The sequence below is a fragment of the Bubalus kerabau genome, chromosome 3, assembly GCF_029407905.1.
Source record: "Bubalus kerabau isolate K-KA32 ecotype Philippines breed swamp buffalo chromosome 3, PCC_UOA_SB_1v2, whole genome shotgun sequence".
Classification (NCBI taxonomy): Eukaryota; Metazoa; Chordata; class Mammalia; order Artiodactyla; family Bovidae; genus Bubalus; species Bubalus kerabau.
The window spans coordinates 9,848,337-9,861,065 of record NC_073626.1 but is presented as its reverse complement, the minus strand read 5'-3'; the positions used below and the strand labels follow the sequence as shown (position 1 = coordinate 9,861,065).

The 12,729-nt window shown below is 44.7% G+C and overlaps 1 long non-coding RNA gene across 2 annotated transcripts; it reads right to left on the bottom strand.

Annotated features, from left to right (window-relative positions):
• Positions 1 to 858: 858 nt before the first annotated feature.
• On the bottom strand, positions 859 to 12,315 carry LOC129647421 (uncharacterized). Of its 2 annotated transcripts, none has more exons than XR_008712319.1 (3): positions 12,184 to 12,315; positions 5,881 to 6,073; positions 859 to 1,276 (listed from the first exon to the last, which is right to left on the bottom strand). It is a non-coding gene; the product is annotated as an uncharacterized LOC129647421 (long non-coding RNA). The 2 variants fall into 2 exon arrangements; XR_008712320.1 differs by lacking the exon at positions 859 to 1,276 and adding an exon at positions 5,079 to 5,241.
• Between the last annotated feature and the right edge of the window lie 414 nt (positions 12,316 to 12,729).

Sequence of the window (12,729 nt, the reverse complement as noted above, 5' to 3'; positions counted from 1 at the left end):
CTGTGCCCTAAAACCCTGTATGCAGGCTCTTTGCCTTTCCTCCCTTACTTAGCACATCCTGCACTTTTTTAAACCATCTCTTCTATCCTTGGTTTTCCCTTAAACCTTTAGCATTTCACTACATCACACCTTTAACTTGCTGAGAGCTGCAAGCAGGGTCATGGACTGTTTTGACTGAAGGAATCATTAAAATAGCAACAATTTACAATACACGCTGTATATATATGCACACACAAAATACAGGTAGACACAAAGACAGAAACAGCTTGTCAGTGTCTCTCCTCTCACTACACTGGGAAGGGTAATCTGGAATCCCTGACGCTGCATTTGCTGCAAGAGGATTGGAAATATCCAACCAGCAATGATAGAAGAACTAGGTCGGAAAAACATCTTGTATATAAATATCTATTGTTCATGGGGAGGTGCCATGTCCAGATCAGGGCATATATTGTGATTAGATTTAACACTCATGTAAACATTTCCAAACCTGTCATTTTCTCAGCTGGATTTGTGCTTCACCCACATTAGACAGTCAGCAAAGAGTGCCAGAGAAGCACAGAAGACGGGGGGGGGGGGGGGGGGGCGGGGAAGCAATTAGGGTAGGGGAAAAAGAAGGAAAAAATAAAAACAGTCTTGAAAATATATCATCCTACCACGCAAAACAGGTAGTGTTCAGAGAAGATGTTAAGAGATTCAGAAAAAAGAGAATGACGCTGTAAGAATGGTTGTAAGCATGTTTTTATCTTACTAGAATCTTTAGAAAGTCAGCAATTTGCATACCGCACCTGTATTAATCAGATACTTGATTGAACAGAGGTTTCTCATTGCTTTCCTCCATCAAACTGTCTAGGATGACACTGGGGGAATTGACTCTGATGTTCAAATGAGTAGCAGGGAGGAGTGTCTGGAGTCACCACTCAATGAAATAATTTAGCACTTTTATTAGGAAATCATTATATTTACCAAAGGAAAAACCTAATTTTCAAAGCAAACACAGGAAAATCAAGCAGTTTCAAAGGCTGCATAAGAAAGATTAGTCAAGTACACATCTGTCCCCAAAGATAGACAAGTTGAACAGGTAAACCCACTCTTGATTATGCAAACTTGTAGGTGGATCATACAACAGCTTTGGTATTGTTTCTTACCTGAACGATTGCCTCCTGCCGTTGTTGGCTGGCTATGCAAGAGCTATCCTGAACTACCAACTACTACTTACTTTCCAGTGTCCTTTGTATCTAAGGGTGTCAGTGTGACTTGTCTTGGCCAAGGAAGTTTGCTGAGGATGAGAATGAAGTTGGGTTATGGGAAGGCTTTCATGAGACAGGTAAGCTATCTTATGGGCTTCCCAGGTGGCGCTAGTGGTAAAGAATTCACCTGCCAAGCCAGGAGACATAAGAGATGTGGTTCAATCCCTGGGTTGGGATGATCCCCTGGAGGAGGGCATGACAACCCATTCCAGTATTCTTGCTGGAGATCCCCACGGACACAGGAGTCTGGTGGGCTACAGTCCATAGGGTCGCACAGAGTCAGACACGACAGAAGCAACTTAGTAAGCAAGCTATCCTATCTCTTCCCCTTGTTTCTGCCCTGTACATGGTTTTGAATCTATGAGCTGCAAAAGTCACTTTACAGCTTCAAGATGGCAAGGACAAGGGACAAAACTCAATACCTCAGGATATCAGAGTGAACAGAGAAAACACTTGGCTCCCCAAAGATTCAATTGAGTGGTTGAACCAACACCAGCCTCCAGCTCCCTCCAGATTTCTTAAGTGAAAAAGCAAATACCTATGGGCCTAAGATACCATTTTGGATTTCTATTCCTGCAGCCCAAAGCATTTCTAAGTGACCCATCATGTACCAGGGATCCACATAGGCCCAAAGCAGGAGCTAGAATCTGGGTGTCTGATGAACTAACATTGCAAATTGCCTGAAGTCATCTGTTTGCACTTTTAGAAGTCGAATTACTTTAGCTTTCACCTTTAGATCTGTAATTTTCCTGGAACTGATATCTTTTATACCATGTAAGAGAAGAATCAAGACTTTTGACATATGGCTATCTAACTGACTCAGACCATTATGGAAAAAAAAAAAAAACTTTAACCAATGCACTACTGTGTTAACTTTGTCATAAATCAAGTATGACTTTATATAAATGAGTACACTTTTAATACTTTCTTCTGATATACTACTTGATATTTCTATTTTGTATGAACAGTAAGCTCCCTTAACTGTCTGCAGCTTTACAATACTTCTTTATATAATAAACTCTCCACTTTTATTTTTTTATTAAAAGAGTAGTTGACTATTATCCTTTGAATTTTCATACAAATTTTACAATCAACCTGTTGCTTTCCCAAAAAAGAGAAAAAGCAAAACATACATCTTAAATATCCTAGATATTTAATTTCTTGAATATCTTGATCTGTTGGTGTCTTTACAACACTGAATCTTCTAATCTATAAATGTAGCCTATTCCTCTTTTATTTCTATCTTATTTGATTTCTCTCATAATGTTTTCTTGCACATTTTTCATTGTATTTATTTTAGATACTTGATGATTTGGGGATGCTATTATAAATAGTATGGATCTTATTTCCTTTACAAGTGTTGCTGTACCATCATACCCAAAGTTTAACTTCTGTAGTTTCAGTAACCTGCAGCCAACCATATTCTGAAAATATTAAATGGTAAATTCTAGAAATAATTCCTAAGTTTTAAATTGTGTACTATTCTGAGTAGCATGATGGAATCTTTCACTGTTCCTATCCATCCTGCTGAGGACCTAGAATCATCATTTTTTCTAGTGTATCCACACTGTATACGCTACCTGTATCAGAAAAAAATATAGTCCATATAGGGTTTGGTACTATCTAAGGTTCTGACATCCACTGGGAGTCTTGGAACATATCTGCTGCAGATAAAGAGGAAATACTGTATGTAGGAATAAACTGATTATTGTATATTGGTATTGTATTCAGTGGCGTGGCTGAACTTACTTAATAATTCTAATTCTTTTTCTATAAATTCTTTTGTCTTTTTCTAAATGCACCGTCATGTCATCTACAATAGCAATAATATTGTATCCTCCTTTTGAAACCTCATTGCTTTTATCTCTTTTTTCTTGCTAGTAATTCAAATAAAACACTCAAGAAGGTGACTCTGGTATCTTTTCTCATTCCTAATCTCAAGGGATGGCTTTCATTATTTTACCTTTAAGTATGATGTTTGCAGTAGATTTTTTTGAAGATGCCCTTTATCAGATTAAGAGAATGACTTCTATATTTATTTTGAGAAGTAAGAATTTTATTCAGAATGCATACTGAATTGTATCCAATGCTTCTACATTTATGGAGATGGCCACATCTCCTTTATTCTGTTTTTATTATTCTAAATTGCCTATATTATCCTATGTCTAATTAATCATTCTCCTTTATACTATTAATGCGTTCAATTATAATTGCAGTCTTTCGATTATTAAACCACTCCTATATCTCTGGAATTAACCCAAATTGGTTCTGATTTGTACTTTTTATACATCACTGGATTTGACTTGCAAATATTTTAATTAAGAATTTTAAATCTACAGTCATGAAAGAGATTCATCTGTAATTTTTCTGACTTGTGATGTCCTTGTATTATTTCAAATTATAGTGAAAGCGTTAGTAGCTCAGTTGCGTCTAACTCTTTGAGACTCCATGGACGTAGCCTGCAAGGTTCCTCTGTCCATGGAATTCTGCAGGCAAGAGTAATGGAGTGGGTAGCCATTTCCTTACATCTGACTTTATAAAACAAGTTTTAAAATGTCTTTTGTTTTCTTATTCTCTGGAAGAGTCATACAAGATCATTTATTTATTAAAGTTTGGAAAATTTTTCCAAACTGGACCTGGAGTTGTCCTGAGGGCAAGGTTTTTAATAATGGATTCAATTTTAATAGATACTGGAATTCCTATTTCTCTCTGTATTTATTTTGATAATATGTGATTTTTATAAACTATCAAATGTATTGGAATAAAAAAATTCATCATATCATTTGATTTTCCTTTAATGTAAGGAGAATATGTAATGATGTCCCTTTTTTCCATTCCTGTTGTTGAGAAGTCTGGGGTTAGTGTTGCATGTTTTAAAATAATAAAACTTTTTTTTTTAATCTGGCTACTTTTAAGATTTCTACCTTTAGTTTTCACAGTCACGTTTCAGATCATAATATATCTAGATAATATATCTATATCTTGTATTTATCCCATTGGGGTTTATAAGCTTCTAGAATCTATGGCTGGTCTCTTTTTCAGTTTAGGAAAATTCTTAGCTGTCATCTCATCAAATTTTGCTTCAGTTTCATCATCTTCTTGCGGGATTCTAATTATAAATTGGGACTCTAATTCCATGCACGTTAGGGCTTTTCCCTCTGCTCCACAGCCTGGAAAAGACTTGAGAGATGCAGCTGCCCTAAGTGAACAGTGTTTGTGGCCTATTTGTAGACTATTTAACCATGTATCCTCCTTAGAGAGCTCTTCCATATAGAGTTTCTCTCTGCATCACCCAATTCTCACTCTCTGTCCTTCTCCTTAAACACATTCTGAGCCGCCTCCTAGTCCCAAATGCAGTGTCCGTTCCGATCACTCTTTCCTTGCTCCTACAACCTGCTTTGAAAGCTGCATCCAGGAGGGTTTCCTGAACACTCAGGGAGGATCTTGGGTCAAGTCTTTGACTTTTTTAAAATTTCTTTTTGGCTGCTTTGGGTCTTCACTGCTGCTATGGGCCTCTCTCACTGTGGTGCACAGGCTTCTGACTGTGGGGGCTTCTCACATTGCAGAGCTTGGGCTCTAGAGCAGGGGATCGGTAGGTGTGGCACATGGAGTTAGATGCCCCGCGGCATGTGGAGTCTTCACAGACCAGGGACTGAACTCATGTGCCCTGCATTGGCAGGCAGATTCTTAGCCACTGGACCACCGGGAAAGCCCCCACATCTATGCCTTTCTATCCGCTTTTGGCTGTCTAAGCAGCATGCAGGAAAAACTAATATAATTAGTCAGGAGGATGAGATAACGTAACTCTGGAATTTAATACTGGAACCTTTTATCCACGGGAGGATAAGACAGCCATAATCCCTCCTGGTCTTTAAAAAGATTTCATCTTAGTCTTTATGGTTGGATGTCATCACCGGTCCAATGGACGTGAGTTTGAGCAAGCTTCAGGAGATGGTGAAGGGCAAGGAAGCCTGGCATGCTACAGTCCACAGGGCTGCAAAGAGTTGGACACGACTGAGTGACTGAACAACAACAAATAATAATTTTATGTTTTTAAATGTTGCCTTAACTACCTACTTTCCCAAACAAAAGAAAAAGAAAGAAAAAAGTGGACTTGGTATATAACCCCTTGTGTTCGCCTCAGAACAACCTGATGAAGATTTATTATTGTCACTTTAGAGCTTATATAACAAGGGATGGAACTTGGTGTTGTCCATCTGTTTTCGAGTCTGGGCACGTGTGTGCAGGCATCCAACTCTGCGACCCCATGGACTGTAGCCCTCCAGGCTTCTCTGCCCATGGGATTATTTAGGCAAGAATACTGGAGTAGGTTGCCATTTCCTCCTCCAGGGGATCTTCCTGACCCAGGGATCGTCTCCCGCATCTCCTGCCTTGGCAGGCAGATTCTTCATCACTGCACCACCTAGGAAGCCTGGGCACGTGCAGTGGTATGAAGATCCCACCTCCCTCTCATTCTCATTTAGCCCCCTACACCCTCTTTCTCTCTGCAACACAATCAATAGATCTAATGAAAAACCAGGTGACATAGGACCAGGACCCCACTGGCTACAAGACTCCCCACTCGGCTCTGCCCCATGTGGAGCAGCATGTAAGGACCTTCAGCTCTGCTCACCTGTAATCAAGTTGGGAAGGTTTTGCTTGGCCCCATGATACCTGCGATGCTGGGCTTCTCCCCCAGGCCTCTCACCCTTTCACTTCCCAGTGATTCAGTAAGACTTCAGTAAAATTTCTGCGTCCACAATCTTCGAGGCTTTTTTTTTCCTCAGGCAACAATGAACCTTCAGTGAGGGCAAGGGCGAAGACACCTGTTTAATGAAAAAGGTGTGCTATGCTTAGTTGCTCAGTCGTGTCCAACTCTGCGACCGCATGGACTGTAGCCTGCCTGGCTCCTCTGTCCATGGGGATTCTCCAGACAAGAATATTGGAGTAGTGGGTTGCCAGGCCCTCCTCCAGGGGATCTCCCCAACCCAGGGATGGAACCCAGGTCTGCTGCATTGCAGGTGGATTCTTTACCATCTGAGCCACCAGGAAGACACTTAAAAAAAAAAGGACCAGGCAGGCAGGTAGAGAAAGGGTCATGAGAGTGAGCTTTGCACCAGAATGTGGCTTTGTGTGTGCGCTCAGAAGCCACTGCATGTGTGTGGACACGTGTCTTATGTGCATTTCATTGGCTCTGAGCACGGACAGGACCAAGGAAGGGGCGGGGCGGCTTTGACGCCGTGAGTGGGGAAGGAGAGGGGGTCCTCAGGTGGGGCGGCGGAGGCTGGGGCGTCTGGGTGGCAGCCGTGGGTACAGTCTCGGAGCTGCTGACTGACATACGATTCCCGGCAGGCCGTCACCCGCGTGCTCATCATCCTGCCACTCAGCCTTAAGAGATGCTCTGTGTTTATCCGTCCGGAAGGCCCAGCTCAGGCCGGCCTCTGCCTCATTGGGCAGGCCGTCGCAGCCATCAGCCGTCATCATTCCAGAGGCCTGTCACACAGCCCAACAGCCGCCGCAATTCCCGGGCACTTGAAAGGCACCAGGCCCCTTCCGAGCAAGCACAGCATCCACGGAGGCGCCTCTTCTCTCCTCCCCGCTGCCCTCCGTGAGCGCCCACCAGCTGCCTGCCCCCAACCCATTAGCCCCAGACAGAACAGACAACCCGGCAGCCCAGGGACTCTGTTTTCCACTGTCATTGCCTCCAAGTCAGGTGCGAGGGTCAGGGGGGCCCGCGGGGTGAGGCTGTTAATCAGTTAGGAAACCCTGATTGCATCTTAATAACAAATGCAAAGCACCCGAGAGCAGCAATTTGCAGTAATGGGAAAAATCAGCAGGTCCCTGGGGGTTGACAGGAAGTAAACACTCTCCAGGCTCAAATTGGGGGGAGGAAAAATCATTCGTGAGAGCGTCCTGGCAGGGCTCAAAGCTGCCCTGCTGTCAGTCCAAAGAGGGGAGACGCTGGAGTGAGAAGAGACCAACAATAGACGGAGGAAGGCCCAGCTGTTGGGCATGGTCTCACCCTCAGGCAAAGAGCCTCCACCCTACCAGCCTCCCTGCCTCCCAGAGGATTCCAAAACTAACATACTCTCTCTGGCCCTGGGGCCTCCCTGGTGGCTCAGATGGTAAAGCATCTGCCCGCAATGCTGGAGACCTAGGTTTGATCCCTGGGTCGGGAAGATCCCCTGGAAAAGGAAATGGCAACACACCCCAGTATTCTTGCCTGGAAAATTCCATGGATGGAGGACCCTGGTCGGCTGTAGTCCATGGGGTTGAAAAGAGTCTGACACGACTGAGTAACTTCACTTTCTTTCTTTTCTTTCTCTCTGGCCCCTGTGCCAAGTGCCCATCAGAAACAAACAGAAAAAATCTCTTGCAAAATCTGGCCAAACAACGGTATCCAACTCAAAGCATTTGAGATTGATGGGCAACCAGGCAAAAACAAAAAACTCAAAGCATTCGAGATGGAAGGGCAAGCAAGCAAAGGTTCATTTCCCCCTCCAGCCTCAATGACTGTACACACCTCTCTCTGTAGTCAGAGGGGGTTGGGAACTCACCATCAAATATTTCTATCCTGCTGGGACATTCCTTTCTTTTACAACTTCCTCAGAATGGGAAGGAGCAGTTATCCCCACTAGAAGGTGAAATGTTTTTTCATAGCATCAATTTTTCTTCCTCTTTGAAAACGTTCCCAGCACCAAACACGCACATTTTTCTTAAATGTAATTTGATTTGGATGGTTTCTTGACCTGCATCCAAATCCAGCCGTGGGTAATTATTACTGTCACTATTGTTATTAATACTGATATTTATCATAATCTCACAAATGCTGGGACAGCCCTTAATCTTGCTGTTTTATTTGGTTGAAAGTAAAATGGAAAGCACTGGCCCCCCTCCCAGGTGATCCTCTTGTATTCACTTTCCCCGACTCCTACCATGCGAATAATCAGCCCGGTTACCAGTGAACTCCAGTCAGCTCTAACTCTGAATTGCATTCAGGGCATAGAGACAATGCCAGCAGGTGGAAGAGTCAAATAGTCAGAAATATCTCACTACAACTGAGGAAATATCTAATTGTTAGGGCTTCTCACCAAATGCTTCGCGAACCAGTGAGCTCTCTATAGCCAGAAATATACAGGTAGAGGCCACAGAGATTATCCTTCAGTTCAGTTCAGTTCAGTCGCTCAGTCATCTCCGACTCTTTGCGACCCCATGGACTGCAGTACGCCAGGATTCCCTGTCCATCACCACTCCCAGAGCGAACTCAAACTCATGTCCATCGAGTCGGTGATGCCATCCAACCATCTCATCCTCTGTCGTCCCCTTCTCCTCCCGCCTTCAATCTTTCCCAGCATCAGGGTCTTTTCAAATGAGTCAGTTCTTTGCATCAGGGGGCCAAAGGATTGGAGTTTCAGCTTCAGCATCAGTCCTTCCAATGAATATTCAGGACTGGTTTCCTTTAGGATTGACTGGTTTGATCTCCTTGCAGTCCAAGGGACTCTCAAGAGTCTTCTTCAACACCACAGTTCAAAAGCATCAATTCTTCAGCGCTCAGCTTTCTTTATAGTCCAACTGTCATATCTGTACATGACTACTGGAAAAACCATAGCCTTGACTAGACGGACTTTTGTTGGCAAAGTAATGTCTCTGCTTTTTAATATGCTGTCTAAGTTGGTCTCCTTTTCATCCAAGGAGCAAGCATCTTTTAATTTCCTGGCTGCAGTCACCATCTGCAGAGATTTTGGAGCCCAAAAAAATAGTCTCTCACTGTTATCCTTCAGGTATGCCATTTAGGGAAGTAATGAATTAGGACCTTGGGTCTCAAATTTCAGGTCCATAGGAATCACTTGGAAGGTTTGTTCACAGATCTCTAGGATCCCTCCCAGCAATAGTTGCTAATTCACTAAGTCTGAGGAGAAGTCCAAGAAATTGCATTCTTCTTCTTTTTTTAATATTTGTTTAATATTTATTTATTTGGCTGTGCCAGGTCTTAGATGTGGCACTTGGGATCTTTAGTCATAGGACGAAATTAAAAGACACTTGCCCCTTGGAAGGAAAGCTATGACAAACCTAGATAACATATTAAAAAGCAGAGACAACACTTTGCCGACCAATGTTCATATAGTTAAAGCTATGGTTTTTCCAGTAGTCCACAGGGTAGCAAAGAGTCAAACATGACTTAGTGACTGAATAACAACAACATCAAATTGGAACTCAGTTGTGGCATGTGGGATCTAGTCCCTGACCAGGGATTGAACTCCAGTCCCCTGCACTGGGAGCACTGGGAGCACTGGGCCACCAGGCAAGTCCTGAGAAACTGCATGTCTAATGAGCTCCCAGATGATGCTCTGAGGCAGCTGGTCCAAGGACATGCTTCGAAACCATTAAACTAAGGAGAAGGCTAGATTAGATCACTTAACTCTCTCTGGAGGCTAAGATTTTATGATGTTACAAAATAAGGATTATTTAAGAAGCCACCAAGAGTGCCTGGCTCTGGGTAAAGGGATGAGGTGTGACAGTTCTCTTACAAACTTAATATGCACGTTTAACAAGAGGACAACTTCACCCTTCACCTTTCAGCACTGTCGTGTCTCCATAGATAAGCTGATTCATCCCACAAATGCTTAGATGCCGGGCCAGCCTATCACTGGAAATTTTCCACTGCTTCATTTAGTTCAGGCGGATAAGCACACATACACAAAAAGATAAACCCCTGGTTTTTACTCTCCCTGGAATAACTGTACACCTTCTGGCTGCAGCATTTTTAACAAAAATAAAAGGACAAAAAAAAGTCCTTTTCCCGGACACAGGGTAACACAGCCTCAGCTTGTGATTTCTCTTACTCTGTTTCTTTCTGGGGCTGTGAAATCCCCTGGAACCCTGTTTTCAGTAAGCCGTGTATGGGTTACTGAAGCCCAGCCTTGGGCGGCTGTAAAGCGGAGTAAGGAGAGGAGAGCAATCCCAGTAAACATCTCACAGAATATGACCCTGATGAGGGCTTCCTGATGGCGGAGCATCTTCCACAGCCATTATCATATCTGATTCCCAGAAAACTATAGAGGACAGACAGGAGAGGCGGCATTAACTTTGTATTACTGATTAGGAAATCGGTGCAGACTTTCTGAACTGCCCAAGGGTCACCGAGTGCACCACAAGTGTGTAGAAGAAAAATTCAGGTTTTCTGACTCTTGCTGAAATCTTTTCAACTACCTCAAACTGCTCTTGAAACAAAGCAGGAGCAAGGACGATGGCCAGGAAAACGGTAAATCTGCAGGAGTTGGATAGAGACCGAGTGTCTGGACAGCCACCGGCTCTCCTCCTTCCTCTTCTCAGTCTGTCTGGCAGGTATTCTCACAGACCCATCCATCTGTTCATGCATCCACCCATCTTTGGACCCACCCATTCATTCATCCATTCATTCAGGTTCTCAATCCATCTATCCATCTTCCCACCCACTTACCCACCCACCCATTCATCCATTCATGCATCCAGGTACTCATCTGTCTATCCATCCACCCATCCTTGGTCCCACACACCCATTCATCCATTCATGTGCTCATCCATCTATCCATCCACCCATCCACCCACTCACCCATCCATCCACTCATCCATTCACTTCGTTTCAAAGACAGAAACAGGCCTAGAGAACTGAAGTGCCTTGCCCAAGATCACACAGCTAGTTAGTAGCGGAGTCAGGACTAGAACTAAATATAGAACTCAACTTCTGAATCTCAAAAAAGTATCTACTATTAGCATGCTACTTTTCACGAGAATGGCAGCATAATATTAGAGTAGATTTGCTGAGGTAATTCTTCCCTATGTTTTCTGTTACCCTGTGACTATTCCCTTTATTCTAGAATTAGCCTGATATTTTATGCTTACAGCCTGAGTGAAGGAAAGAGATAAAAGAACAAAGTTCCCCTGTGGTATGAAGGGTGCCAGGCAGATATTTTTGCAGGGGATAGGGAACTGTCTGTAAAAACAGTTGGAGCTCCCCTAAATTATCCTGTCAGTAGCACTGGAATCGGAGAAGGCAATGGCACCCCACTCCAGTACTCTTGCCTGGAAAGTCCCATGGATGGAGGAGCCTGCTGGGCTGCAGTCCATGGGGTCGCTAAAAGCTGGACGTGACTGAGCGACGTCACTTTCACTTTTCACTTTCATGCATTGGAGAAGGAAATGGCACCCCACTCCAGTGTTCTTGCCTGGAGAATCCCAGGGACGGGGGAGCCTGGTGGGCTGCCGTCTATGGGGTCGCACAGAGTCGGACACGACTGAAGCGACTTAGCAGCAGCAGCAGCAGCAGCACTAGAATAAGGGTCCAACCTCATACAATTCTGACAAAGAATCACTGCTCCATCCAGTGGAAGTGATCTCATCACCAACCTACTCTTCTATAAAGAGCCAAGCCCTGGGGCCCTTGGCTGATCTTATAGGTGCAAGGTCTAGGGCCCCTTGGGCATCTGGTAGACATCTGGCATCTGGAGGAAAGGGTCAGACAGTGGTCCAAAGGAGAGAAACGGAGATGGGCCTATGTGCCTTTCAGGGGCCAGAGGAAGATTTAGAAAAGTTCAGAGAAGACACTGCAAAGCATGGGGTTCCTTGAGCCACAGGGCCTGGGCAGGGGTCTCATTTGTCCAAGTCAATAACAGTACTGCACCAGACCACAGAGGGAGGGAAAGTCAGTACAAGCCTGGACACTGGGGCATTAAAAATACTTGATATAGAAGCAAGGGTTCTCCACCCTGGGGCGAAACAAAGATTCTCTGGGCTGGAAGAATGAGGAAGAAAAAAGTTGAAAGGGAAGGAAAGAAAGCTGAGATGCTGTTGAGTTTCACCCAGCCAAGTCAGAAAGGAAGAGTAAGGAGTGACAGAAACCCCTGAGTTCCAGAGACGACTGTGCCCCTGGCCAGGCACCACGACCTGCAGCGCCCACCTCTTCTTCCGCCCGATTCCACCATGCCCGGCAGGGTGAGGAGTGGAAGAAGTGTCTGAGAAGTGTGTCTTCGTGGGCGGGCTTAAGGCAGCTCAGAAGTCCTCCTTGAGTGTGGATCACACAGGTGATATGATTTCAGTGCTCCTAAGAGTGGTGGAGAGGGCAGAAACGGGGTGGGGTGGGGGAGAGGGAAGAAGGGGGGAGGGGAAGGGGAGGGAGGGGAAAGGAGGGAGGGAAGGAGGGGGAAGGCAAGGGGGAGGGGAGAAGGGGAGGGGAAGGGGAGGAGAAAGGAAGGGGAGAGGGGAAAGGAAGGGGAGAGGGGAAGGGAGGAGAAAGGGAGGGAGGGAGGGGGAGGGGAAGGAGGGAGGGGAAAGGAAGGGGGGGGGAATGGGAAGGAAAGGGAGAGAGACAGAGAGAGAACCCTAAGAGGTTTCGGTATCAGAAGCAAAGGAGTCCCAAAAGAGACCCACAGGAGGAAGAAGGGCCTCTCAGCAGAGGCCAGAGATAAGACCCAGGCTAAGCCAGCCCTCCTGCTCCCAGACCCCC